Genomic DNA, 27,338 nt, shown 5'->3' with positions numbered 1-27,338 from the left:
TTTCTGGGCCTTTGCGCCTACTACCGGCGGTTTATTGCGGACTTTTCGCGCATCGCGTGTCCATTAACACATCTCACCCGCGAAGATGTCCCCTTCGTGTGGGGCGAAGAGCAGCAACGGGCATTTGACGAGCTACGGCAGCGGCTGCAGACGCCTCCTGTGCTCGCACACTTTGACGAAGACGCCCCGACGATTCTTCATACCGATGCTAGCAATGTCGGCCTTGGCGCAGTGCTTCTTCAGCGGCAGGACGGCACCGAAAGAGTGCTTGCGTACGCCAGCAGGACCCTATCCAGAACGGAGACTAACTACTCCACTACAGAAAAAGAGTGCCTCGCGGTAGTCTGGGCCATCCTCAAATTTCGCCCATATCTATACGGTCGCTGTTTCACCGTCGTCAGTGATCACCATGCACTTTGCTGGCTGACTAATTTAAAAGATCCAGCTGGTCGGCTAGCACGCTGGAGCCTTCGGCTCCAGGAGTTCGACTTCACTGTTGTCTACAAATCGGGGAAGCGGTACGCCGACGCCGACTGCCTGTCTCGGTCGCCTGTTGAGACTGCAGTGCACGATGATGACGACGCGGCTTTTCTAGGCATGGTAGACGCTGTCGCCGTTTCACGCCTGCAACGCGAGGACGCAGAACTGGTTCCTCTTATTGATTACTTAGAGGGAAAAACAAGCTGCGTGCCGAGGTTATTCGCCAGAGCGCTGCCTTCATTTTGCTTGCGTCACGACGTTCTCTACAAAAAGAACTTTTCACCCAGTGGCAGCAGCTACCTACTTATCGTTCCCGCATCTCTACGGAACGAACTCCTACACGCCTGTCACAACGAGCAGACGGCTGGTCACTTGGGCTACTCCCGCACATTATCCAGAATTAGGCTAAAGTATTACTGGACAGGGGTAATTGGAGATCGCAGGGAGAGGCCTTCGTCCTGCAGTGGACATAAATATAGGCTGATGGTGATGATGATTACTGGCCAAGACTTGCGCCGGTCGTGAAACGTTATGTCCAGACATGCCTGGATTGCCAGCGCCTCAAAACCCCACCCGTCAAGCCTGCTGGACTGCTGCATTCGGTTCAGATACCACAAGCGCCGTTTGCACAAGTTGGCATGGACCTTTTAGGTCCATTTCCAGTGTCTTCTGCCGGCAATAGATGGATAATCGTCGTCACTGATTATCTTACCCGATACGCCGAAACAGGTGCTCTCCAGCGGGGAACAGCAGCCGAAGCAGCACGATTTTTCATCGAAGCCGTCGTCCTAATTGGCATGACGCTCCCGCAGTGGTCATTACCGACAGAGGCTCTGCTTTCACGGCCGCGCTTCTGGATACCGTGTTGTGATTAAGTGGTGCAACTCACCGCAAGACAACCGCTTATCACCCCCAAACCAATGGGCTGACAGAACGTTTGAATAAGACTCTGGCAGACATGATGAGTATGTACATCGACGTCGACCACCAGAACTGGGACGAGATTTTACCATATGTTACATTTGCGTACAACACGGCTCGCCAGGAGACAACACGCGTGACACCTTTCAGCCTCGTCTATGGCCAGGAAGTAACAACACTGTTGGACGCGATGCTACCACACGAGTGTGGTGATCACGAGACTGGTGCCGAGGAGTTTACGCAACGCGCCGAGGATACAAGGCAGCTTGCACGCTTGCGCATCCAAGCGCAACAGAACTACGATGCCAGACACTACAATCTTCGACACAGACCCGTCACGTACAACGTCGGCGACCAGGTGTGGGTTTGGACTCCTATTCGTCGGCGGGGGCTATCTGAGAAGCTCCTGCAAAGATACTTCGGGCCGTACACAGTTCTACGCCGCATCAGTGACGTGAATTATGAAGTTGTGCCCGACAGTCCTTACTCTCCAAACGCCGGCAGCATCTGCCCGAGGTTGTGCACGTGCTTCGTATGAAGCCATATTTTGCATCATGACCTCACTTTTGCACCATCACTGCACTTTCTTGGGTGCTTGGCGCATCAGGACGATGCTTCTTTCAAAGGAGGGGCAAATGCCACATGCTATATCGTCGCCGCGGGTATGTGCCCGGCTATGGAAACGACGCTGAAGTAGCGCGCGGGTAGAAAAACAGAGACGTCAACGACGTTGCGTTTGCTGCTCATATAAAGTACTTGTATACGTGCTGTACGCCTGCTTCCACGTATCCTGCGAGGTCGTGGCAATATTCCATAATATTCATCAGATAATTGCACTGACCATAGATATATTCTGAGCTCAACATATTCCTGACTTTCATCATCATCTCTCCATATCATCCACTGTACATCTTCCTCATCATATTTCGCCTCTCCGCTGCGTCAAAAAGACCAGCGAAGTTTTTTGGGACTTGCTTCTTACATCCGGCGCTTTATACACAACTTCGCTGCGCTTGCGTGCCCGCTCCATCAACTGCCCGCAGGTAACACGGCTTTAGTTTGGTCAGGCCCCACACGCTCCCAAGTTAAACAAATGGCCACAAAGGGCGAAAAAATTGATCGCGCGTCGCTGCTAATAGTGCGTCGTCGAAAAGTTGCCCCAGTGAGTGCCGTAGCCTCCCGCTAGAGTTGCCGTGGTAAGCGCAATTTCAGCTTACAAACTTTCTCCCACACAAATCGAAGCGCTTTTATTAAATGATAAAGCGTACAAAATTATTGTTCTAAGTATACATTGCACTCTTGAGTACTCGCTCTGCTTTTGTTTTTGCCATTATAAAATCAAATTAACGTTCAGCATCATCGACCTCCCACGTGTCCCCTGGCCTGGATTGAAAATTTTTACCGGTATTTTCACGTACACGGCAAGCACGGATTGATTGGTGCGTACACTAATGCTGGTTGCTTATTTTGTGCTAAAACCATTTTATTGCGCTTTGACACCTCGCGTTATTTATCTTGGGGTGAAGAAACGTGTTTGCGAGCGGAGATGTAAGCCCGAAAGCTATGTTTTGGTCGTGAGCCATGCGGAACAAGTCTGCATCGAAACGGGAGCCGGATTCCGCTGCGACAGAGGATGGAAATACCGGTGAGTTGTTTAACATTGCGGCTTGAATCGTTATTTAATATTCGTCTCGTTAATTCACAGGCGGAGACAAGTTAACGAACCAGATCCTGCTTTACATAAGGGTAGTCCTGGACCCGCCGTTGCCAATTCTGAAATTAACCTTTATTTGCGAGGCCGTCGTTATACACACAATCACAAAAGTGAGAGATCGATATCGGAGCACTCACATTTTTCGTCTCGCTGTAGCCGTGGCTATAGGCGGTTGAGTAGTCTGGTTAGCTTGGTCAAAGTACCTTTTTTTCTTTTCTTTTCGAGTCCTCCGAAAACTTTTTGCGACCACAAAACCGAATCACACTTTGGTGAATTGAAGTGAAAGTACTGAATTGAATGTATTAAATAGTTGGACGCATGATAATTACCCCTATTTCATATTTCTTGGGTCCAACGTTCTTGCTGTTCAGTTTGCTTTACTTTAGGGCATTCATTTTGCAGTAGTGAAGTGATGCATCATGTTCGTGTAGAAAAACAACGCGTTAGTTCTAATAGCTTTATATCTTTTATGCATTTCCGTGTGGAAACGGCAGTGTGATCTCTTCTAGTCTATAAATCGGTGCAAGAATGTTCTCATTTGTGATCCTAATAATACTTAAGGTGTTCACACACATTGTAGTTGGGCCGCCATAAATTTTATGGACAGTGCCAATATTTAATTAACATGCTGCTGAAGCACCCTAGAACAAACCATGCACATTTGCATGTGTTCTCCAGTCACAAACCATTACAATATAGAGTGCGTCACAGCTTTTTGCATTGCATATTGCCAAATTGTGTTTTTTTCAATTTCTGATGCAGTCAAGATTTGTTCCAGACGTCCAGTAAAGAACACGGCACCAGTGTAAAGCAACATACTACACACATTAAAGAGAAATTATTTCCTGCTACAAGGCCATCGTGTGGACTTTTGCTGCTACTACAAGGTAAACAACACCGGGTTCACAAATAAATATGCTTGATATATGCTGTATTGGCTCGCTAGTCTTCAGATACATTGTCATTTATTTGTAGCAGATGATATCTATGTTTGTTCATATTTCTGGTGCAGCTTAATTGGTTCAAACACAGAAAACACTACATGAGTTTGGCTGATCTGTGCTGTATCTCATGAGTTACTGTTCTGCCCCAACAGAGTTTGCAACAAGCACATCTTGGTCCTCATCACAGGCACCCTCATCAACACCAACAGGTAGGGGCCGGAGCCTAATTTGCAAGGCACGAACAAAGAAGTGGATCAAGAAGTATTTTGATGAGATATCAAGTCTACGGAGTGCTGTATCAAGACTGAAAAGAGCCTCAGCCATCATTTCACCAGCACGGATATTGGCCGAGTCTTCCAGGTACCTCAACAAAAGAAATTATTCTTGTTCAGATGCGCCTGCAACCTCTGAAGAAGCATGGAGGACGCTGGCCAAAAGAGTTTCATCAGTTTGCCCTTCCTTATTCAGCCTCCTGGTCTCGTCAAATTCAATTTGTGCCAAGTATACATTTTTTTCTAATAATGGAAGCTATTTCATTCTCCATTCTTGATAGAGATCATTCTTCTTCCTTACTGAAACATAAAGGTGAACCGATTCTTTCTTCATATATATTGCATGTCATTGTCTATTATTATAACATCTTTGTAGCGGTATTTTCCACTGCACGTTGCCATGTTAAATTCCTCTCCTGAAATAGCGGATGTGGCATCGGCATGTGTCCTGCATTAGCCTTTCTACCGTGTGCTATGTAGCTTTCTCTTTTAACGCGATAGCATTTAGGGCCACGTGTCGCCGAAAATCCGGCATCGGCAACCGGCGTGTGATCGCGGGTGGAGGAACAATTATTCCAACCACATCGACCGCGCAGGCCCTCCTACGTGGTGCGAGGTTTTGGTCAACAAAAATTGAATTTCTCAGTGTGGAATCCGTCAGAAAAAAAATGATAAAGTACGACATTACCATTCGGCTTCGGATTCGGCGTCGGATTGTAATTTGAATGTATGAGAAAACCTAATTCTGCTACGAGTAATCTCAAACACAAACCCCTTTTCCAGCATTTCTACCAGACCTGCGTGCGTCGGGGCAATAGCGAACAATTAATAAAATAAAAAAAGTTCAAGGGCCTTCACATTTTAATATAAGACCACTTAAATTGCCCCTGGAAAAACGTCTTCCCAGCAATACATTTCAGTTTAAAAGTGAAGCCGACTTTAAGGGGATCGGTGTAAGCTTGGTCTTTGTGAGCTGGCTTTCCCACGTTCAGTTTTGCAGTGAATGAAGCCTACTTGCCGTATGTGAACGATGCGATGAGAGCGGGTCCCGATAATGCTATCGCGGTCTACTCTTAAAGGCGAAGCTTATGCGTCCTACAATTTTTCTTAATGTTTCTTTTGCCTTCAGCGCTTGCATAGCAGAATGGCTTCTTTCTTGAATGCAAGCTTTTTCATTGCCATATTTAATTCCTAGTCTCGTACAGGATTGCTTTTCTTGCTGAATAGTCTGAGTTTTCGCGCAAGCTAAACTGAAGTGATGGATTGCATAAACTTGGTCGTGGTCGCTTTGTTACGTTTCTCGGATTTGGGTGGCCTTGTAAGCTGCATTGGGAAGCAGTCTCTCTAGGTAAGCAGCTACGCCTGCAGTCCGCACAACTACATTGGCTCCCAATTTACACGCACCGTGATTGGTACTCCTCATTCCGTCCTTTCCTGCTGCAGCCATGTGCAAATTTTGCTTGTGGCCTTCGTTGGCCGTGATTTGGCGTCAACACAGACCAGCATACATTTTACAATGTCCGAAGTGTATGAAGTTGATAGCCACATGGGTGGAAAGGCTCACAAAAGTGGCTGCCGAAGGTGATGCTCAAGAAACCAACTTGTCCATAATGAAACAAAGTGGGGCACCAAGTGTGAGCCACATATTATCAGCCCCCGAAAGAAAAGAAACGTGCAGGCTGGAAAGGAGGGAAGACTAAAATGCTGGGTAGTCCATGTCGCTGTGTTGCGTGTGCCAGCAGGTGCCTGTGTCACCCGATTGCATCGCAATGCATGTTGCTCATCTTCAACGACGACTGTCTGTGGAGACAGGTGGGAGACTCTGTGCTATCTTCTTGCAATGCTGGTTTTCGCTAGCTGCCAGATCACCATGTGCGACGAAAGCAAGCTCTATGCCTGTAGTCAGACGGCTGAATGTGCCGAATGCGAAACATGTGCGTGAATGCTCTCTGTTGTCATGCGGATGTTACCCAAGGTATAGTGTATAGTCTGAGCGTTATGTTAGAGGTAGGTTGAAGTGATTTGATTGCAAAGTCTCCTTTCAACGCTGTCCCACACTTGGTCATGGTTGCAGTGTTACATTTCTCGGATGTTGTGGCCTGGTCAGTTGCATTGGGGAACAGTCTCTCGAGGTAAGTATCTGCTCCTGCAATCCGCACAGTGACATGGACTCCCTGTTTACACGTGCCCTGATTCGTGCTCCCCGTTCGTCCTTTCCTGCTGCAGCTGTCAGAAAGTTATGCTTGTGGACTTCGTCGGCCGTGATTTGGCGTAAACGGAGACCAGCATACGTGCTTAGAAGCTCCAAAGTGTATGAGGTTGATAACCACGTGGGTGGCAAAGCCTGCAAAACTGGTGATGCCCACGAAACCGACCATGTCCATATTGAGAAAGTGGGCACCAAGAATGAGTGACCCATTAGCGGCCCCGAACAACAAAACGAAACGTGCAGGCTGTCAAGGAGATAACGCTAAAATTCTGCGTTGCTGATGTGGCTGTGTTGGCTGCAGCAGCAGATACCTGCGTCAGCCGATTGCATCGCAACGCAGGTTGCTTGTCTTCAACAATGACTGTCGGTGCAAACAGGTGGGGCATGCTATCCAATCGGATTGCGTTGCTTGTTGTCGCTTGTTACCAAACCGCCATGTCCAAAGAAGGCAAGCACTGTGCCTGTTGTCAGAATGATGAATGTGCCTAAGCGACCCGTGTACGTCAATCCTTACTGTTACCATGTGGATCTTAGCTAATGTATCGTGTATTGTCTGAACATTATGCGGTGATTGAATGCAGAATCTCATTTTATTGTTATCTCACTTGTTTATGGTCGCTGTGTTACGTTTCTTGGATGTGGCGGCCTGGACAGTTGCATTGGTAAGCAGTTTCTCGAGCTTAGACCTTTCTCCTGCAGTCCGCGCAGCGACATAGACTGCCAGTGTACAGGCACCATGATTGGAGCTCCCCGTTCCGTCGTTTCCTGCTGCAGTCGTGGGCAAATTGTGAGTGTGGTCTTCCTGAGCCGCGATTTGGCATATGTGCTTACATGGTAGGAAGTGTATGAAGTAGATAGCCACCTGGGTGGAAAGGCCCGCAAAAGTGGTTTCCAGCGAAAGTGGGGCACCGAGTGTCAGCGACACATTAGCGGCCGCGATAAACAAAAATAACCGTGCAGGTTGGAATGTAGGTAATGCTAAAACGCAAGGTAGTCGATGCTGCTGTGTTGGGTGCCGCAGCAGATGCCTGCGTCACCCGATTACTTCGGTATACAATTTGCTAATCTTCAACGGTGACTGTCGGCGCAAACAGGTGGGACAGTATCTGCTTGCGCAGCTGGTTGTCATCCGTTAGCGGACCACCATGTGCGATGATGAAAGTGAGCAGTTTACGAGCTCGCGTTTATGGCTTCAGCGTATCTCGACATGCAAATTTTATTGCTGCTCTTGTATGAGAAGGTGCACTGGTTGTCTTCTCCTAATAAAGTCGCACGTCCTGTTCACTCAGTTTTGGCTTGTTTCTATGGGCGTCAGTAGAGGCTCTTTTGTCTCCTGGCAATTAGAAAGCACCAGCTAAGCGGAAGCCAAGGCACTGAGGCATGCCACAAAGCCAGCAGGGCGAGCGCGACGCGTACCAGCGTACGCGACCGGTAAAAGCGGCCATATTGGATATTGCAATAAAAAAATTCTTTTCGGCGTCCTGCTTGATGTCGGTTGGGTCCCCCAGTGAGTTCCATGCGCTGCCGCTTCTTATTTTCGTACGACTGTGGAAGGTACAGTTTTCTTTCTCTAAAGTTGCTTCTTTATTCTATCGTTTGGTCCGACGTATGTGAACGTGCTTTCCTGGCTTTGAAACAGGCCCGACATCGGACCCGGTGCTGTACCACTTTGATCCGAGCGGCCACAATCCTTCACACTGACGCTAGCTGTCATGGACTCGGTGCCGTTCTACTGCATCTTGACAACGACTTCGGCGAACCAGTAATTGCTTACGCTTGTCGTGATATAACCGCTGCAGTAAAGAATAACACCATACCTGAGCAAGATTGCCTTGCTGCTGTTTGGCAGTGCTAAAATTTCGCCCATATCTCCACGGATGCCATTTTACAGTAGTTACCGGCCATAACACACTGCGTTGGCTTTCATCGCTAAAGAACTTATCGGGTTGCCATGGTCGTTGGGTGCTTCACCTACAGGAGTGCGATTTCGATGTCACCTACAGGTCTGGCAAGAAGCATCAGTACGCCGATGTTCTATCTCGCTACCCCCTGCCGAACCAACATGACTCACCATTGCCTCTACATACTAGCGTACATCCCGTGATCTGTTCACCGACTTTACCAATCGCAACGCTCGATTGGCTAAGACCTGACAGCCCATCTGTCCTTGCGTCCCACCAACGTGTTGACCCATATTGCCAAGCTATTCTCGAACGTATGGAAGGTTCATCTTCACCGCCGAACGGCTGACTTCGTCGACAACTTAAACAATTCAAGCTGCACGGTGGGGCTCTACATCGCAACGTTTATCTCTTAGATCCCGATTATACTGCGTTCTCTGCAATGTCAGGCTCTGGAAGCATTTCACGATCATCCGACGACCGGTCATCTAGGTTACCACAAGACGTATGACAGAATACGAAGCCAGTGCTTGTGGTCTGGTCTCCTTTCAGCCGTTGCGAAGTACGCCGCATCCTGCGTTCATTGTCAAAGCAAAAAACGACCGACAACAGCTTCTTCTGGCTTTTTGCAACCTGGTCCCTGGTCCCGGTTCCCCGTTCGAAGTAGTTGGAATGGACCTGTACGGCGCCCTTCCCACGACCCCAAATGGCAATTGTTGGATTGTGACGGCAGTTGACCATCTCACACGCTACGCCGAGACAGCCTCTCTACAAGCGGGGACTACCGCTGAAGTCGCCGATTTCTTTCTACGCAACACCTTTAGGGGCGAAGCTCCTTAGGGTGTGGGTCTATCCGTCCTCTGTAGTATGTAGTAGTAGTAGGTAGCCACGTCTACATTTATGAAAAAAAAATTCTAAAAGTTGTGTCCGTAGCGCGGAATCGAACCAGGGACCCCTCGCTTCCGAACGCGCGGCGCTAACCACTACGCCACGAAGCTTTTTTTTTTTCCTTACATGGTATTTATTGCATCATGTATATGCCAAAGACATACTATCTGCGGAAAACGTGCAAGCACCAGCCAACACATGTCATACTCATGGCCTAGAAATGGCCTAAAATCTCGTTAAGCACACCCTGCACGAGAAAAACTACAAGTAGCTTTGTTCTTAAACACGCGGCAAGTAACTTTGATCCTAAAAAGGTGGCAACGACAAGCAACGTAACAAGAGATGGTACCAGTCCGGTTGAAACTCTGTCAAGTCATACATGTCCATCAAGTGACCAATCATTAGAGTGTAGTGAAATTTCGCCGAAACAACAGGTTCAGCGTTTCTGTCTAACATGCGCGTCTTCCATAAGCTGTGTAGTCCAATTAAGAAAAACATATCAAAAGGCTCGTCTTCTCCGTGGGGTGCAATCAAGTATCGGATGGTATGGTGATTCAAAACGAAGTCTTTCTTGAGAGTTCTTTGGAGCACATTCTAAAACAATATTGCGTCTTTACAACTTATGAAGCAATGCTCTATAGTCTCAGGTACATCACAAAGGCGACAGTTCACAGTGCATACAAAAATTCCTTTTTTGTGCAACCAAGTTTTGACAGGTAATGTTTCACCGTGTAATTTAAAGAAAAACATTTTTGTACATGGGGATCAAGGCATCTTGCGGACTCGTTTAATTACGTCTTTCCCTGGTAAACTGGAGAATGTAGAACGGTAAAGTGGAGTTGGGAAAATCATTGATATCAAATCTTTGTATAGTTGTTTTCTGGACACTGTGTAGAGATACCCAGTAAAAAATCGAACCATGAGGAACTGCACAGCCAAATATACTTCATAGATAAAACCCCACAAACAAGGTCTTTCAGAATATTGAGATGAAACTACCAGATTAGGTAATGCATTGAATAAGTTCACTTGTATGAATGATCATAGTATCGGGTGTGAAGTATCTCGAAAAAAAGAAGAAACGCCAAACAATCTGTCGCACATATAGATGCACTAGGCCAAGTCCGCCAGCACATACTGGTCTAAAGATATTATCTCGTCTCATAGGCTCAAAGGTGGAGGACCACACAAAAGTGGCAAATATTCTATGAAATCGTTGAATATAAGTCCGGGCACAATGAAGTATTTGCAGTACATAAAATATTTTTGTAGCCAGGAACAAGTTACAAGCTGCCGCCCTACCAAATATAGAAAGGCGGTGTGGCGTAAAGGTATCCGCATGGCGTTGAAGTGCCGGTACACGTTCCCGCCAGCAATGTGCACTAAGCTTATGTGCATCAAAAGGTACACCAAGGTATTTAGGTGGTACGGTTGTCCATTATATACCAGCATATTGGGTCGGCGTACATCCCCATAAGCCAAATCAAAGACCTGAGCTTTTTGACCAATTTATCTGGGCACTAGAAGCCATACCAAATTTTTCAGTCAATGATAGCACCTTGTCAATGCTCGGTTTGTCTGAGCAGAAAAAGGCAAGATCATCTGCGTAAGCCAATACATTGAGTTCATTGCCCAAAATGTTAAAGCCATGAATGTCACTGCATTTTAGAATGCTTATACACAATGGCTCTAAATAAAGGGCAAATAGAAGTGGTGATAACGGACAACCCTGTTTTACAGAGGAAAGAATAGACACCGGCTCGGACAGATTTCCATTAACAATTATATTGGTAGAACAGTTAGTGTAGCACATGCGAACACCGTTGTAAACAACGGATCCAACATTGGCGTGTTCTAAATGTTTGAAAAGGAACGTGTGGCTCACTCGGTCAAATGCTTCTGCTAAATCTATCTGAAGCAATGCAAAATGATCACAGTGGGACGAGCAGTACTCAAGAGCTGTTCGGACTAGATGCAAATTTGTTTGTATGGAACGGCCTTTTAATCCGCAAGTCTGGTGAGGTCCAATAAGTAATGCCATTGCATACTGGAGTCGATTAGATAAGACTTTTGCATAAATTTTGTAGTCGACATTCGTCAGTGTAATGGGTCTATAGCATTCTACAAACCGCAATTTTTCTTTCTCACTACTTTTAGGGATTAAGATAATATGACTTTTAGTAAAAGATTGTGGTAGGCAATCTTCATCAAAACTAGCAGTAAATATATTAAGTAAAACAGGGCTTAATATAAATTTAAAGGCTTTATAAAATTCCCCATAGATTCCATCAGGACCTGGTGTTTTGAAAAGCGGTAACTGATCAATGGCAAGTTCTATTTCTTGTTGGGTAAATGGTGCACTAATAACAGAACCATCATCCTCTGAGAGAGGGTTAACTATGGAGACGAAATGTGTCATAACATCAGGATTTGGCGTATGAGCTGAGCTGAACAGCGTTGTATAATATCTTTGAAATTCTTTGATAATCTCTTCCGTTTTGGTCACAAGCACACCATTAGAATATATATCTGAGATGTGTTTTGAATTTGCATGCCGACGCTCATCAAGTAACGCCTGGCGCGTTGGTTCTTCTGAGTGCAAGGCACGGGTTGTACGAGCGCGAATGAGAGCACCTCTATAGCGTTCAGCATCGTATTTTATTGCGATAGCAATTATATGGACACTCAAAAGCAGATTTCTGCCGTCGGCGTCGCCGTCGCCGTGAGGTTCCGTATGACGTCATTGGAGATGAAATCGTCGCCGGTGGTAAGTGGTTCTTGAGGGAAAGGGAAAGGTTGGCGCTATCTTCTGCAGCCCTTGAGGGAGCACGGCTCAGCGCCAACGGGGAGGGGTAAGTGGGAGCGAAAGAAGGGATAGAGTGGAGACGCCATGGCTGGGCGAAGCAAAACCGGCAGGCATAGGCGGCACGTATCAGGCCGAGATGGAAGGCCTTGGTGTGCTGCAGAGTCTGCAGGGGTGTTGTGCCAGGCCGGTCAGGCCCGGGGTGGAGTGGGAGGCCGTGAGGCCTTCCCGCTTGTAGAAATGTCCTTAGAGGCGTGCGGAGAGCCCTGACGAGTCAAGGAACTCCACGACGCCTCGAAGTGCAGAAAGGTGGTGTCGGCCGGGGAAGAGGAGATCTTCCTCCTTGCCACAGGGGAGGCCCAGGCGGCGGAACTCCTGCAGGAGTGGGCCCCGCTGCTGGAGGTACGCCGGGCAGGCCAGCAGGAGATGTTCGATCGTCTCCGGCTCCCCGCAGGAGCTGCAGGCCGGGGACGTCGCTCGTCCCAGTCGGTAGCTGCGTGCTGCCGTCCAGCTGCAGCCGATGCGGAGCCGGAGAAGGAGCGAGGTCTCCCTGCGAGCCAGGCCTCGCTGGGGGAGTGGTCGTGGGGGGCATCCCAGTGCCACCCGTTTGTCTGGGTGGTGGGTCGCCAGGTGTCGCCGCAGCCTCAGTCCTGTGAAGTCGCCCTCCGTCACGGCCCGACTGAGGGGCACAGTGGTGTGGTGGGCGTCCTTCGCCAGGGTGTCGGCTGCCTCGTTGCCCGGGATCCCTACGTGGGCGGGGATCCAGTGCAGGGACACCGGGTGGCCTGCGTCCTGCAGCGCTGTCAGCCGGGTAGACAGCAGTGCGACTCCAAGGCTGGCGCTTTCTGGCCTCTGCAGGCCGAGGAGGGCTGCCCTGGAGTCGCAGAGGATGGCCGCTGGTACCCCAGGAAGCTCCTCAGAGAGTAGGTCGACGGCCAGGTGGAGGCCTGCCACCTCCGCTGCAGTCGAGCTGGCGTGTCTGGGCAGTCGACACTGCCTGCTCTTCTGCAGGGCTGGTGCCGTGCAGGCCGCCGTGGCAGAGCCGGTGTCCGGTACCACCGAACCGTCGACGTACACCAGGAGGTGGTCTCCGAGGGTCTCGTCCAGGAGGCAGGCGGCCGTCTGCTGCAGGGCGCAAGCGGGTGAGCGCCTCTTCGAAATCCCGGGCAGCTCCGTGGCGATGGGGACAGGAGGCCTCTGCGGTGGGGGCAGCTGTACCGCATTCGGCGGTGGGTTGCCAACCACCTCCTCGTAGAGGCGGCACAGCTGACCCATCCTTGAGGAAGGCCGGGACTGGAGGCGACGCAGCAGGCCTCTGCCATCAGGAGCATGGTGGAGGCGGTCGACGTGCCTCAGCCCCTGCTGCAGGAAGAGGAGCGACAGGGGCCATGCTCCAGCCTCCGCAAGGGTAGCGGCAATCTGGGAGCTCCGGGGGACGCCCAGGCAGAGTCGGATGGCCGCCCGGTGCTGCAGCTCCAACTTTTCGAGGCGGCGTGGCGGCAGCGCCACCAGCGGGAGGGCGTACCGCAGGCGTGATGTGGCCGCCGCCTCGTAGAGCCGCAGGGCCCACTTCACCGAGCAGCCCTCTCCATGGGCAAGGAGCTGCGACACGGCCTTGCGGACCCTGATGGTCTGGGTCTGCATGGCCCCGACTGCCGGTAGCCAGGTTAGCCGGTGGTCGATGCGCAGCCCAAGGTACGACACAGTCGTACTCCATGGGATGCGCACGCCTTCCAGCTGCAGCCGGGGAGCTGAGCGCCGTGCCGCTGCTCTCGGGTGGACGAGGAGGGCCACCGTCTTCCCCGTCGAAACCGAGAGTCCGATGCTTCCCAGGTAGGCGGCCGTGGTGTCCAGGGCTCTCTGGAGGGCCATGGCACACGTGGCGGCTTGACTGTGGCGGTCCCCGCACCCACAGGGCGATGTCATCCGCGTAGATGGAGCACTCCACCTTGTAGTGAGGGTCGGTCGGCAGTGCAGCAGGCAACCGGGCCAGGGCGAGGTTGAAGAGAAACGGGCTCACCACTGACCCTTGTGGTACGCCTGCTGCGACCGGACGGGGAGTGCTCCTTGCATGGCCCACGCGGACCCTGAGGGTGCGGTCGTTCAGGAACGATGACAGGAACCGCCGCAGGTTGCCGCCAATGCCCAGGAGGTCCAGAGCCTGCTGGACGACCGCATGTGGGAGGCCATCGAACGCCCCCTTGACGTCGATGAGGAGGAGCATGGCGAGGTCTCCGCTGGCCCTGGCGTCCTCCAGGGTGGAGACGACGTCTGCGATGGAGTCCGCAGTGCACCTTCGGCGCCGGAAGCCTGTCTGCTGGTCCGCGAGGAACCCGCAGGCGCGGGCCACCCATTCGAGCCGTGCCAGAGCAATGGCCTCCATCACCTTGCAGGCAGCGGAGGTGAGAGAGACCGGTCGGTATGAGGACAGCTCGTTAGCCGGCTTATTGCTCTTCAGAATGGGGGCCACTATGGCTGTGCGCCAGGCCTCCGGCACCTGTCCTGACCACCAGATGTTGTTGTAGCAGTCGAGCAGGCGTCGTTGCTCACTGGTGGCCAGGTTGCGGAGCATCTGGAGTGTCACTCCGTCTGCTCCCGGTGCACTGCGACGCTTGCCCCTCCTCAGGGCCATCTGCAGCTCGTGGAGAGTCAGTGGGTCCTGGCAGATGGCCGCGATCTGGCTGGTCGCCCACTCCGGATGCAGCTCCAGCAGGCAGGTAGGCGGGTTGGCAGGGGGAAGTCCGACCGGCAGGATGGCCGCAGCGAGGGCAGCCGGGGGGGCGAAGTGGTCCGCTAGCAACTCCGCCAGGGCCGCCTCGCTGATGCCCAGCGAGATAGCCACCGCGAGGACGGGGTGGCGGTTGACCTTCCTGCCGGTCAGGGACTTTAGGAGGCGCCAGGCCAGGGGGCCCTTGGAGCGGTTCTCGATGGTGGCGCAGAGGCTCCCCCAGCTCTGGCTCCTTCTGCGCCTGGCCTGTCGTCTGCAGCGGGCATCCGCTCTCCTGTATTCGGTCCAGTGCTCTGCATTGCCCGTCCGGATTGCTCGGCGCTCCACGCGTCGCCTGGACGCACGGAGGTTGAGCAGGAGCAGATCCGGGGCAGGAGTATCGGGCAGAGCAGAGCACTGGACTGTGGCTGCCTGGGCGCACTCCATGATGGCACTCAGGAGGTCACAGCCATCTTCCAACTCACTGCAGCGCTTCCTGAACAGGGACCAGTCTGTGACGTGGTATGTTCGTGACCTCGGCCTTCTCCCACACCCGGGGGTGATCAAGATGGGGAAGTGATCAGATCCCCAAGTGTCGGGAGTTGTAGCCCAGTCATAGGAGCGCTGCTCGGTGGTGAGGGAGAGGTCGATGGCTGTGCTCACCCCACGGCGGACGTACGTGGGTCCTCCTTTGTTGAGTACCACCAGGCCTGCTCGGCTGATGGCGTTGCAGAGGTCCCTGCCTCGGCGGGTGCACCTGCGGCTGCCCCAGTCGGTGTGGTGGGCGTTGAAGTCACCGCACAGGACTGCATGTCCGCCGAGGCGTGCTGCAAGCCGCACCAGGCTGGAGGGGTCCCACTGTTGTCCAGGACGAACGTAGACGCTCGCCACAGTCGTGTCCTGTCTGTCAAGGCGTACCGTGACAGCACAGCACTCCATGGCGCCGCCTACGACGTCCGAGACTGGGGTCACCGAGTGGGCCAGGCTGCTGCGGACGTAGATGGCAGTCCTCGGCTTCCCCTTCTTGTGGGCACCCTGCAGGCAGGGAGCGTCCGTGCAGCTCTGCGTCGAGCAGGTGGTGGCGCCAGAGTAGCCCGTGTATCCCGGCAGCCGCAGGTCCTCGGCCACAGTGTACACCTCCTGCAGTGCGAGGACGTCGAAATCACACCGCAGGAGGTGCGCGCACAGCTCTGCATGCCGCCGCCGCAGTGAGTTGGTGTTCCATTGGAGAACACTCGGGCGGCGACGGCATTTCCCAGCTGTGGCTGGTGAGGGATCAGCCATGCTGGTTGACTGTGGTCGGGACTGCCACTGCCTGCAGGCAGATGGCTCGGAGGGGGCTCTCGGCAGGCAGCATCTCCCCGATGGCCTTCAGGGCGAGCTGCAGGCTGGCAATGATCTGGTCCCGAGGGTCCGGGCCAGGCATTGCCAGTGATGCTGGGGCTGTGGTGGGCTCGCTCCCAGGGGTGGCTGGCGGCTGGCGTCGCTGCTTCCGTGGGGCCGGTGTGGGTGGCCGTCCGGGGGGGGCTGCCTTCTGCTGGAGCGCCTGGGGGAGGCCGGCCAGTGCCTGTGCATAAGACAGGCCCTGCACAGGCGTTGAGGTGGCCTTGGCCTGCAGGTTCTCCTCCCGGACACCAGCGCGGACTGCCCGGCGGGAGAGGGGAGCAGGCGCTGTTGCCAAGATGGTGGCCACCCTGCGTTCCTCCTGCCACCTGGGGCAGGCAGGAGTATTTGCGGGGTGGTGGCCACCGCAGTTGCGGCAGTGGGCCGCGTTGGGGCAGCTGTCACTCTGCTCGTGAGACCTCCCACAATGACGGCAGCTGGATGGCGAGTCGCAGGAGGCAGCCACGTGCCCAAAGCGGCCACACTGCTGGCACTGCAGTGGACGCGGTCTGGACGGTCGCACCCTGAACCGGAGCTTGTAGAGGCTCACATGCTCAGGGGGGACCGGCCCCGCGAACCGGATGGTGATGGTGTTGGCCTCCCTGGTAGCAGCCAGCACTGGGACTCCCGACTCGATGGCCCCCAGCAGGTCCGCGTCTGCGGGGATGCCGTCGGCGCCGTGGACAAAACCAGTGCTCCTGCCTCGCTCGGCAGGCTGCCGGGCAGTCACCGGTATTCCCCGGAGCTCCGTGGTGGCCAGCAGCTCCTCCAAGCACCTCTGGGTGGTGGCGTCGGCGGCCACGATGTTGCGCCTGTGATTGACTCTCACAGCGGCAACACCTGGCCGCGCTGAGAGCACCGCCGCAAGAGAGAGGCGTGGTGCTCCTCTGAAAGTGCCACCCACCACAGATGGGCGGAAGAGGGCCGTGCCAATGACCGCGGGGTTCACCGGGATGGCAGCACTCACTGGTGCCCTTGCGCGGCGGCGATCGGCCTTGGACAGCACCAGCTGGAAGCCCTCAGCTGGTGGTGCATGGGTGGTTGGGGCCTCCTGTGCAGCAGCCTTTGCTATGGGTGTGCCGGAGCCCGCCAGAGTGGGCCTCGGGGCCGGAGGGGCAGCAGGGGGGGAAGCCTGTTTGGGTGCAGAGCTTTTCCCCGCCTTCTTCTGCTTCTTGTTTTTCCCCTCCTGCCTCGGTAGAGTGTGGTGGGGGGGATCCTTCAGGAACCTCGCCGCTGGGTGGGCGAGGCCGTGCTGCGTCGGACCGGCTGGGGCTCTGTCTGCTCGGGGATCGTGCGCGAGCCCCAACGGCACAGACTCGGGCGCGTCACGAGCATCCGCCGTAGCAGACGACGCAGGAGAGCTCGCGCCAGCCTCACCGGCAGCCGGAGGAGCGACCGTGTTGATGCGCGCGCCCTCCCTCGGGGAGAGCGCGAAGGAGGCAGCGGACGACTCGCCGGGCGTCCGAGGGGCGGCGCTGGTGGTCGAGAGGAGCAGGAGAGCCGTCGCAGCCGGCGGATCGGCGGGGGCGCCATCTCGTGCCGCGGGCGATGACGAGGAGGCGGCTGAGTCCCCCGGGCGCCGGGAGATGGCGTCGCCGTCGTCCCTGCTCTCCGGGCAAGGTGGGGCGGTCGGCGGCGGCAGCTTGCGGCGACCGGTTTGCTCCTCCTCCTCGCTCTCTGCTTCGCGCATGCGTTTGCGCGAGGAGGAGGAGTCCATGGCCTCCTCGTCGTCGGATGGGGGCAGCGGGGTGCTCGCCATGGCAGCAATGGCGGCGTCCTGCTCCGAGGGGGGAAGGCTCGCTTGCGGGGAAGGTATAGCCGGCGCCACGTGTGTCTCGGTGACGGCGGGCGCGGCCGCGGCGGCAGCTGCTTGGGTGGTGGTGGCCTGTTTCTTTATCCACGCGTCCACGATCTCGGCGGCGCGCACCTCTAGTTCGCCTCGCTCACGCGACGCTTGTAGCGTCACGGGCACAAAGGTCGCGAGAGACGCGCTCGCACTTCGACGATGGCCCGCGCGCGGCGGGCGCTCTCCTGGCCTGCGGAAGCCCTCCATGCCGTTCGGCTCCGCAGTCAACACGCGAACCGCGCGTCACAGGGGGGCAAACACACTACACGCACGTCGCGCGCACAGCACCGACCACGCGATGCGCGCACGAGGCGGCACAGCCGGGGACGCGGCACAGATGTCGGGTTGGGAACGCCACTCGCGGAGCACAACACTGAAGCAAATCCACTCGTCGCACGATGCAAGCCCGCAGGGAACACACAGGGTTGCGCGTTGGGACGCGCAAATCGTGCGCGGCTGCAGGTGACGTCGCCGACGATGGTGAGCCACGCGGCTCGTGCAGCACACGCCGGGGCGTTGTGCAGGCACGACCGCACGGGAGAAGAGCTAGGCGCGACTGGCCTCGTCGCCGCGCGCCGAACGCTGTATGTGCGAGTGAAAGGGCACGAGGGGCGCGTCTTTCACGGGGAGTGAACGCGCGGCGGAGAACAAACGCGCGTTCTGCGCCGTGCTCGCTTAAGGGCTGCAGAAGTAGGCGTCTCTTTTCTCCTTTACAATCACCATATATGTAGAGCAAACGCGCCTTCTTCAGACGCGCGAGAGGCCGTGGGGGAGGGGGAGGGAAGGGAGGCGACGTTTAGCTGCGGCACCAAGTGCCTATTTATATCAGAGGCTCCAGCAACAGTCACCAACGCCGCACGCATTTTGAGCTAACGCGGGCAAAACGCCGATGGCGTCGACAACAGTTCTGCGTGTTGTTGCTACCAAAGCCGCTCACCTTACTTCGTATGACATTGCTGTGTTGCTATCGCATTCATTGCTTCGCCCTTAGGGCGAAACTGTGACATTTTTTGAAGCTGGCTTTTAACAAGAGTGATTTCATTTATATATGTGCCAGGTGTTTCTGATTCCAGCTCATGAAGGTTATAAAGGCTTTTCCGCAACATTTTTTCTTCGCACTTTTTGACATACCACCTTATCGAGCTAATTTCGATTGCTATGTCTCGAATTTCCAGTTTAAACATATCCCAGGCTGCAAATGAGTGTAAATTCTTAGAAAAGCAAGATGATAGCAATGAACGTACTCGTCTTCGCTGTGTCTTCGCTGTACTGTGTCTTCGCTGTAATAAAGTGGGACACATACGCCGTCAATGTCGTACGCCTCGTTGTGATAGTTGTCGCCGATTTGGGCACTCAGCTGATGAATGCGCTTTGACGTATGCTGATAAGCTCTGGCATGGCACGCGTCCCCCTGATGAGGTTGTCCACGAACACCTCATGGACGCGACAGAAGTCCTCGACGCAACGGGAGGTTTGTCACCAGAAGGAGCAATCGGATCCACGACATCACATGTGGCTGAAGCCAGATCAGCGTTGCCTAAACAGGAAGTAAGCGGAGTTACATCAACCGCGCTTCAAGATCATGCACCACCACAACAGGACGTGTCTGAAGCTGTGCAGACAGTGTCCTCCCACCGTCCTCAGCAAGATGTAGTGGATGCCTGAATCGTGTCGTCGCACGCACCACAAGAAAGTTGTGATGTGCGTTCCTCTACCGTGTCATCGCTTGCTCCGCAAGAAAGTGGTGATGTGAGTGCCTCTGCCGTGCCTGCGCTTGATCAGCAGGGCGCTGGGCCACAGCCTAGTGAGCATCCTACTGCAGGTGTGCCTGGTTCTGGTGCAGTGGCAAAGCGTCGTGCGATGTGCGAGACAAAGTCAGGGGAGACGACGGAAGGCAGCGATTCTTCCTTGAAAGGACCTCGTCGTAAAGCATCTAAGAAGATGGGAGGATCTCGACGATCAAGGTCCAGAAGCCCAGGTGTCACCTCTCGAGAGGCGTCACCGAACTTGATGCACTACGCCACGAAGCGCACATGGACACACGCACCACGATGACAATAAATACCCAACGTTAACGAAAGACTGCGCGTTTCTAACACGTTTGTGCTAGCGCGTTACGGCCCGTGTAAGAAGCTGGTGTAAGACGCTGTGGCCTCTCCGCCTTACCCCTGTATTCATAAACGCTCCTCGACTTGAACTTGACTTGCCACCGCCTTGGGCAGCGCGTTCGAAACACGTTGAAGGCGGTGGCTAGTGAAGTTCAAGTCGAGGAGCGTTTATGAATACGGGGTTTATGCTCTCTCAGCAGTCATGTGATGGCGTCGGCAAACACGGTGCATGTTCCGGCATGTGTAAACGGCTGCGTAAGACGCTGTGGCCTCTCCCCCTTACTAGAGAGTACTGCACGTTTCTAATGCGTTTGTACTAGCGTCCGCTTAAGCGTGAGATGATGCAATTGTAATGAAGGGCGCAGTTATAAAATAGGAATGACGTCACATATGACGCGTGTCATTGGTGGAAGTCAATCGTTCGATTTAGTGCGGCGAGACTGGGCGAATTACACGGAAGATTCACGGTTTACCGATGATTCCCTCCGGAGCTTCGCCCACTCATCATCATTCACGCCGTGGATATGCGGTGTTTTTTACGCCAAGGAGCTCCGCGTGTCCTACTCAGGGACCACGGCAAAGTCTTCCTCTCTACAATCCTTACCGAAGTTGTGCGCGCCTCAAACACCATTCACAAGACAACTTCCAGGTACCATCCGCAGACCAACGGCTTGACGGAGTGTTTTCACCGTACCCTCTAAGACAAAGTGTCAGTGTACATTCGCCCCGAACCCAAGAACTGGGATGAAATCCTGCCGTTCGTGACATTCGCTTATAACACGGCTACGCAACGTGCCACCGGCTTTTCTCCCTTTTTCCTCGTCTATGGCCGCTCACCAAGTTTCGTACTGGATGTATCGTTCCTTTCGTCTCCTGTACCCGCAGCAGCTCCTTTCCCAGAAAAATGTTTGTCTCGCCACACGGACTGCCATCCCCTCGCCCGCATTAACACTGGCATGTCCTAGGACGCTCGGAAGACTGGCTACTACGCGACTCGCCGTGCTGTGACTTTTTCTCCTGGCCATGAAGTTCTTGTGTGCACTCCTGTGCGCGTTCCCGGCTCATGTGAAAAATTCCTCACTTGATTTATTTGACCTTACACAGTCATTGAGCAAGACATTTCCTGTTAATAGCTGCGTCTCGCCCCTTGGAACGCCATTGCCGTGAGACAGAGATAGTGCATGTTTTTCGTTTGAAACCATATACTCGACGCATATTATAAACCTCCCACGCGGCCAGGCGGCCACTTCCACAGCGAGAGGGAATTAGTGCGAGCTCAACATATGCCTGACTTTCATCTTCATGATCTTTGCATATCACCATCCATTGTACATCTTACTAATCTGTATATATCATCATCAGCTGCAAAGCTTCATCTTTGTCTGGCAGCACGATCTCAGTTGGAATAAATAGGTTTTTTATAATAATGAAGCAAACGACAACCGACCAGCAAAAGCTATTTTCTGCTTCCAGAAACTTCACTTCTACCCGGGCACTGCAGGAACACTGCATTAACTGTCCTCCTATGTGACAATTTTTGTTGAGTCAGATTTCATGTCCGCTTCTAGTGCTGACGCACTTACGAGCACTAAACGCCTGTACATTTGACGCTCACGCAACTCAGTCGGGGCCTGTAACGTTACCCTTTATTTCCATCTCGAAAGAACTGTATACCACTACAGGTACAATGTTAATTTAAATAAAAGCTACTAGAGAAAATATAACGAAAGAAACTATGCAGTAAAATACAGAAAAATAGTTATTTGGAAAATTGGGAGCCTACAATTAGAACGATACAAACGAATTTTCCGGCAGAATAACCTGAAAAAAATATTTGCACTGCCAGCTTGCTTTTTTTTGTGAATTACGGTGATATGAGGAAAATATTACCGCCCATGTATCTTGGGGCAATGTATTGATGCTGCCACATGGTGCCGTGCACTTATGAGGCCACCATAACAAAATTTCTAGAATAATACTCCCTAATAAAACCTATGAACGTTACCTATGCTTGCAGATTCCATCGTCACATACATACTGCAGTACTGGGACAAGAGTGAACTATGTGGAGTTGTAACTTTCAGTGGCATGAATGGTAAGATGGCGATGTGTATGGTAAGGGTACGATGTGCCCTGAAAACATAATTACAAGGTTCTGTTCAATGAATAGCGGGGGCCCTTTTTTCATTTTGCGTGAAATTTGGTAAAGTTGCATCATCGCTTCCCGTCATCATAATGATGTGTTAGCTCAAAGGTAGAAAGAAATGTGCGCACCTCTTGCGGAAACATATATTCCCCTTACCCTACTAAAGTCTAGCCACCTGATCTACACGTTAGCCAACCTCTGTATCCGCCTCTATGTATCTTTCCTTGCATGCAGAAAGCAGAACAACACGATGATCTCCGGAAATGCTACGTCAAATTTATCAGTGAAGGCTGTATACGCAACAAATCACGCCTGGTGTTGCGCTAAAGAAATGAGCCTCTACAGTTACGGCCGCGCTCACGTGCACAGTTTCATGCGCCGCCTATCGTAAGCGAGTGCAACTGACCTTGTAGAAAGCGGGACAATTGTCACTGTTGGTAAATTCTAGGCCATCGCACGCGCCATACCGTGGTTGCCAGTGCGGTTTCCATTGTTGGCAAGCTTTCTTTCTTACGGTTATAATTTTAAATGCGAACTATTTCTTTGCCTATATCTGATCCAAGGTAAAACGGGAGGCCTGCCAAGGTCGCAGAATTTGTCACCTACGCGCACGCAGCACCAAGCGTTCCGCTTGCTTGGCGTACTAGTTGGGCGCTTCCTTGCTCTATTCGCCGGTATGTGTGCGCGCGCCACAAATAGGTGTGGCTCAATTGCGCTACGTTGCGCACGGCCTCTTGATCAAAGCGCATCGAGAGATGTGGTTGTGCGTATAGCTTCTACAAGATACAACGATGGACCGTTGGAAGTACCAAGAAAAATGGGAGCTTAAGAATGAAAAGCTTTTGCAGAAACGAAAGATGTATGTGATGCACACAGAAGCGGCGAAGGTGGCTAGTCTGGAGGCGAAACGACGGGACGACGAGTTACGCGTGGCCGTGGAGCGCGGGCAAGTATAGAGAGAACGCCTTGACAGGCAGCCCAAACAAGAAGAGAAGCGACGTCCATTCGATGAATAGCCACACGCCAACCGAATGGCCGCCGAACAAAAATGGCGCCTATTGGAAGACCGGCACATGTGAGGTGCAGACGCGTGTTTCAAAAGCACTTCATCCAAGACGAATTTGGTGAGCGTCTAGCGCCTACGATCGCTTCTGGTTCCAATTGCACGTCGTCAGGGTGTCGCAGCCCGCGCATGGGGTAGTCCTGAAACGAGAGTTTCCCTGTGAACATGTTTTAGTTCAGGATGTGCGCCACGCGTAGGAAATAAATGCTTCGCGTTGGCTTGGATAATCATCGAGGATGATTTCTGCTATAATCTTTCACTCACTCAATACCGTAGTCGTTTTGATGTTCGCCGCTGGTGCACGTGTGGGAAGGCGCACGTCGCAGCAATCACAATGCGTTCTGCGAGAAGGATCTAACGAAATAAAGGAAACAAAATTCGCAGTGCCTTAACTGTAACTGAACTAACTTCTCAGACACTCTGTAAATACTACAGCAGAGATGTTATATGGAGAGCGCGGTCATGCCACTGCTGCTGAGTAGCTTAAACCCCACTCTGCAACTAAATTAAACCTATGGTAATATCAAGAAGCAGGATAGGACAGAGCAGGAAGAGTCGTGACTCTACGCTTCACCACAGAGGCGCACCACTTAAACAAATAATGAAGCTGGCTTCTTCTCGACAAGTGATTGTTCCACACGTATCTGCGGATGTTTGCTCCAAGTGATACCGCGAGTAACTGTGGAAGACCTGCGGGAATAATTTTGCACTTCTGCGAATGTTACAGCATAAAAAGTCGTAGTTTCACCCGAAAGGCGAAGCATCAATTGTGATAGGAAATTAGTAGACAGCTATACCGAGTAAGGGTAGAGTACGGATAGTTGTATAAACTTGGACACATTCGCTTACTAAGTGAATTAAAAAACATGTTGTCACAGCGCTCAAGCAAACATGGCGCGCTATAACGTAAAATGATTCCGAATTCTTTTGATTCCCAACTCCTGACGTCAAATTCACGTAACCACCGACGGGCGGTGACCCGCCGCGATGTCTGAACAACCCAATCAAACACTCTCCTCGTTTACAGGAGGTCACCTTTGTTTGCTTTCGAAACGAATAACATTGTCTACACTCAGCGGTTTTTCTTATCGAAATGGCTGACAAGAGGCGAGGAGCACGCTCTAGTGGAGAGGGTTTCGATGGGGCCGAGCCAGCACAGTGAAAATAGATACCCGCATGAAGTGGGTGGTGTCAGCTTCTCCGATTGGTCCGCTTCGCCTTACTTGGCTGGTCGAAAATCGCGGCGGCGTGCAACGGAAGGATAAGAATGCCGCTAAAACGGATCCTCAGCATGGAAGAGTTGGCAGAGCGATATCGTATCCATGCCGAAAGGGCTCGATAACGTTTTACTGACACGCCAAAAATGGTTTATCATGCGGAAATAAAAACATGCTCACCGGCCGGTGCGAGTATCGAGGTCCTGAGCGATCGGCGGGCAGCCATCTTCTATTCCATTCGGAGCGGGGCAGTCTGTGGCTATTCAGAAAAAAATTCAGTTTTGTTCAGCATATTAATGCTTTTGTCAGAATATTAATGCTAATGTCACTTTGATGTGGTGTGTTTTCACGGTTTTGTGATGTCGCGTGACAGATAGGCGAAGTGGGCCGTAGCCAGAAAACATCGGACCAATAGCAGAGGGCTAATGGTGAAAAGGCGTCGAATCAGGAAATATTGTTCTTTTGTGCGGTTTTATCATGCATAATCAGTGTGTACACGTTATATCAGATGGGGAGCTATCGCGTTTTTCGTGACGTCGCGTGACAGACAGGTGAAGTTGGGAGTGGCCCTAAAATGTTTTGACCAATCGTGGAGGCTATTTGCAGAAATTGGAATCAAAACAGTTTGGAATCGTTTTACGTTATAGTGCCTCTTGATATGGGGTTTATTGGCGCTCAATCCCGTTATGTCCAGCGCAAAGAGCACCCGAGCAGTTCCAGCCAAACGCCAGCGCGAGGCAAAACCAGCGACATCGATCCTTTCGTCTTTCTCTTCCTCACTTCAGGAGCCATGCGACCACAGCGACGCTTGTGCTAACTTCGTCATTACAATGGCCCCACGAGAGAAGACTAGCCATCCTGGCGACTCACGGTGACGACACGATCTAGGGATCGTAATACGGTTTAAGCCGGCTGACGTGCACGGTCTTGCGACCACGACGCCGCAGATCGTCAGACAGCGTGAGAGGTTCGACCACATAGTTTACAGCAGATATACAGGTGACGATCTGGTAGGGTCCATGGTATTGAGCCTGCAGCTTAGAAGAAAGACCGGGAACGTGAGGCGGAATCCACAACCAGACGAGGGAGCCGACACGGAAAGTGGTAGGGCTCAGGTCGGTGTCATGTCGATTCCGCTGGTGGGCTTGACCTTCCGTCGTGAAGGTATGGGCAAGTTGGCGGCATTCTTCAGCGTACCTGGCTACTTCTGATATGGGTCGATATTCAGAGTCGTCAGGTTGGTATGGCAATACTGTATCGAGCGTGCACGAGGGTTCTCGTCCATACAATAAAAAGAATGGGGAAAAACCTGAGGTCGCTTGTGTCGCGGTATTGTAAGCGTAGGTGACAAAAGGGAGAACCATGTCCCAGTTGGAGTGGTCCGACGCGACGTATGCAGTGAGCATGTCGCCAAGAGTGCGATTGAAGCGCTCAGTTAATCCATCGGCTTGCGGATGGTACGCGGTTGATGTACGGTGGAGGACGTGGCTCTCGGCAAGCAGAGCTTCGACCACTTCGGAAAGAATGATACGTCCTCTGTCACTGAGGAGTTCTCGACGAGCGCCATGTCGAAGCACGAAATTGCGCAGGATGAAGAAAGCAACCTCACGTGCTGTAGCGGCAGGAAGGGCGGCAGTCTCAGCATATCGGGTGAGATGGTCAACACCAACGATTATCCACCGGCTTCCAGACGTAGTGCATGGGAGTGGGCGGTAAAGGTCGATGCCGACCCGATCGAAAGGCCGCGCAGGGCAAGGTAAAGGCTGAAGAGCACCGGTCGAGCGTTGCGGAGGAATCTTGCGTTGTTGGCATGCTTCGCAAGCACGGATATACTTTAGGACAAAGCTGTACATACCGCGCCAGTAGAAGCGCTGGCGCAACCTTGCGTAAGTTTTCAGCACGCCTGCATGAGCACTCTGTGGGTCGGCATGAAAAGCAGCGCAGATGTCGGAGCGCATGTGACGAGGTATTACGAGAAGCCGTTTGCGACCACCCGGTATATAGTTGCGACGATAGAGCAGGTTGTCTCGCACGGTAAAATGAGAGGCTTGACGGCTGAGCGCGCGGGAGGGCGGATTGGCGGTGGAATCCGACAGAAGGTCGAGAAGGGCAACAATCCACGGATCCTTCCATTGCTCCGAATGCATGGACTCGACGTTGAGCGCTGAGATAGCGGTGTACTGTGCCGAGAGAGACGCTGTATCGGGGGGTAGAGGAGAGCGAGAAAGGGCGTCCGCGTCAGAATGCTTGCGGCCAGACCTGTACACCACTTGGATATCATACTCTTGAAGCCGGAGGGCCCACCGACCGAAGCAGCCCGAGGGATCTTTCAAAGTCGACAACCAGCAAAGAGCGTGGTGGTCCGTGACGACATAAAACGGGCGGCCATAAAGGTAGGGTCGGAACTTGGCAAGAGCCCAGACTATAGCCAGGCACTCTTTCTCAGTGGTTGAATAGTTAGTCTCCGCCTTTGCGAGGGTTCGACTCGCATAGGCGACAACATACTCGTGATAGCCAGGCTTCCGTTGCGCGAGCACCGCACCAAGGCCCACGCCGCTTGCATCAGTGTGCACCTCCGTAGGCGCCCGGGGATCGTAGTGCCGGAGAATCGGAGGAGCTGTGAGCAGCTGGCGTAGCGTCAGGAATGCGTCATCACATTCACGAGACCAGTGAGACATGTCGGTGCCAACGGTGAGAAGTCGCGTCAAAGGTGCGATAACGGTCGCGAAATTGCGC

Source organism: Dermacentor silvarum, chromosome 5 (assembly GCF_013339745.2).
Source record: "Dermacentor silvarum isolate Dsil-2018 chromosome 5, BIME_Dsil_1.4, whole genome shotgun sequence".
Classification (NCBI taxonomy): domain Eukaryota; kingdom Metazoa; phylum Arthropoda; class Arachnida; order Ixodida; family Ixodidae; genus Dermacentor; species Dermacentor silvarum.
Note: the sequence above shows the minus strand (reverse complement) of the source record.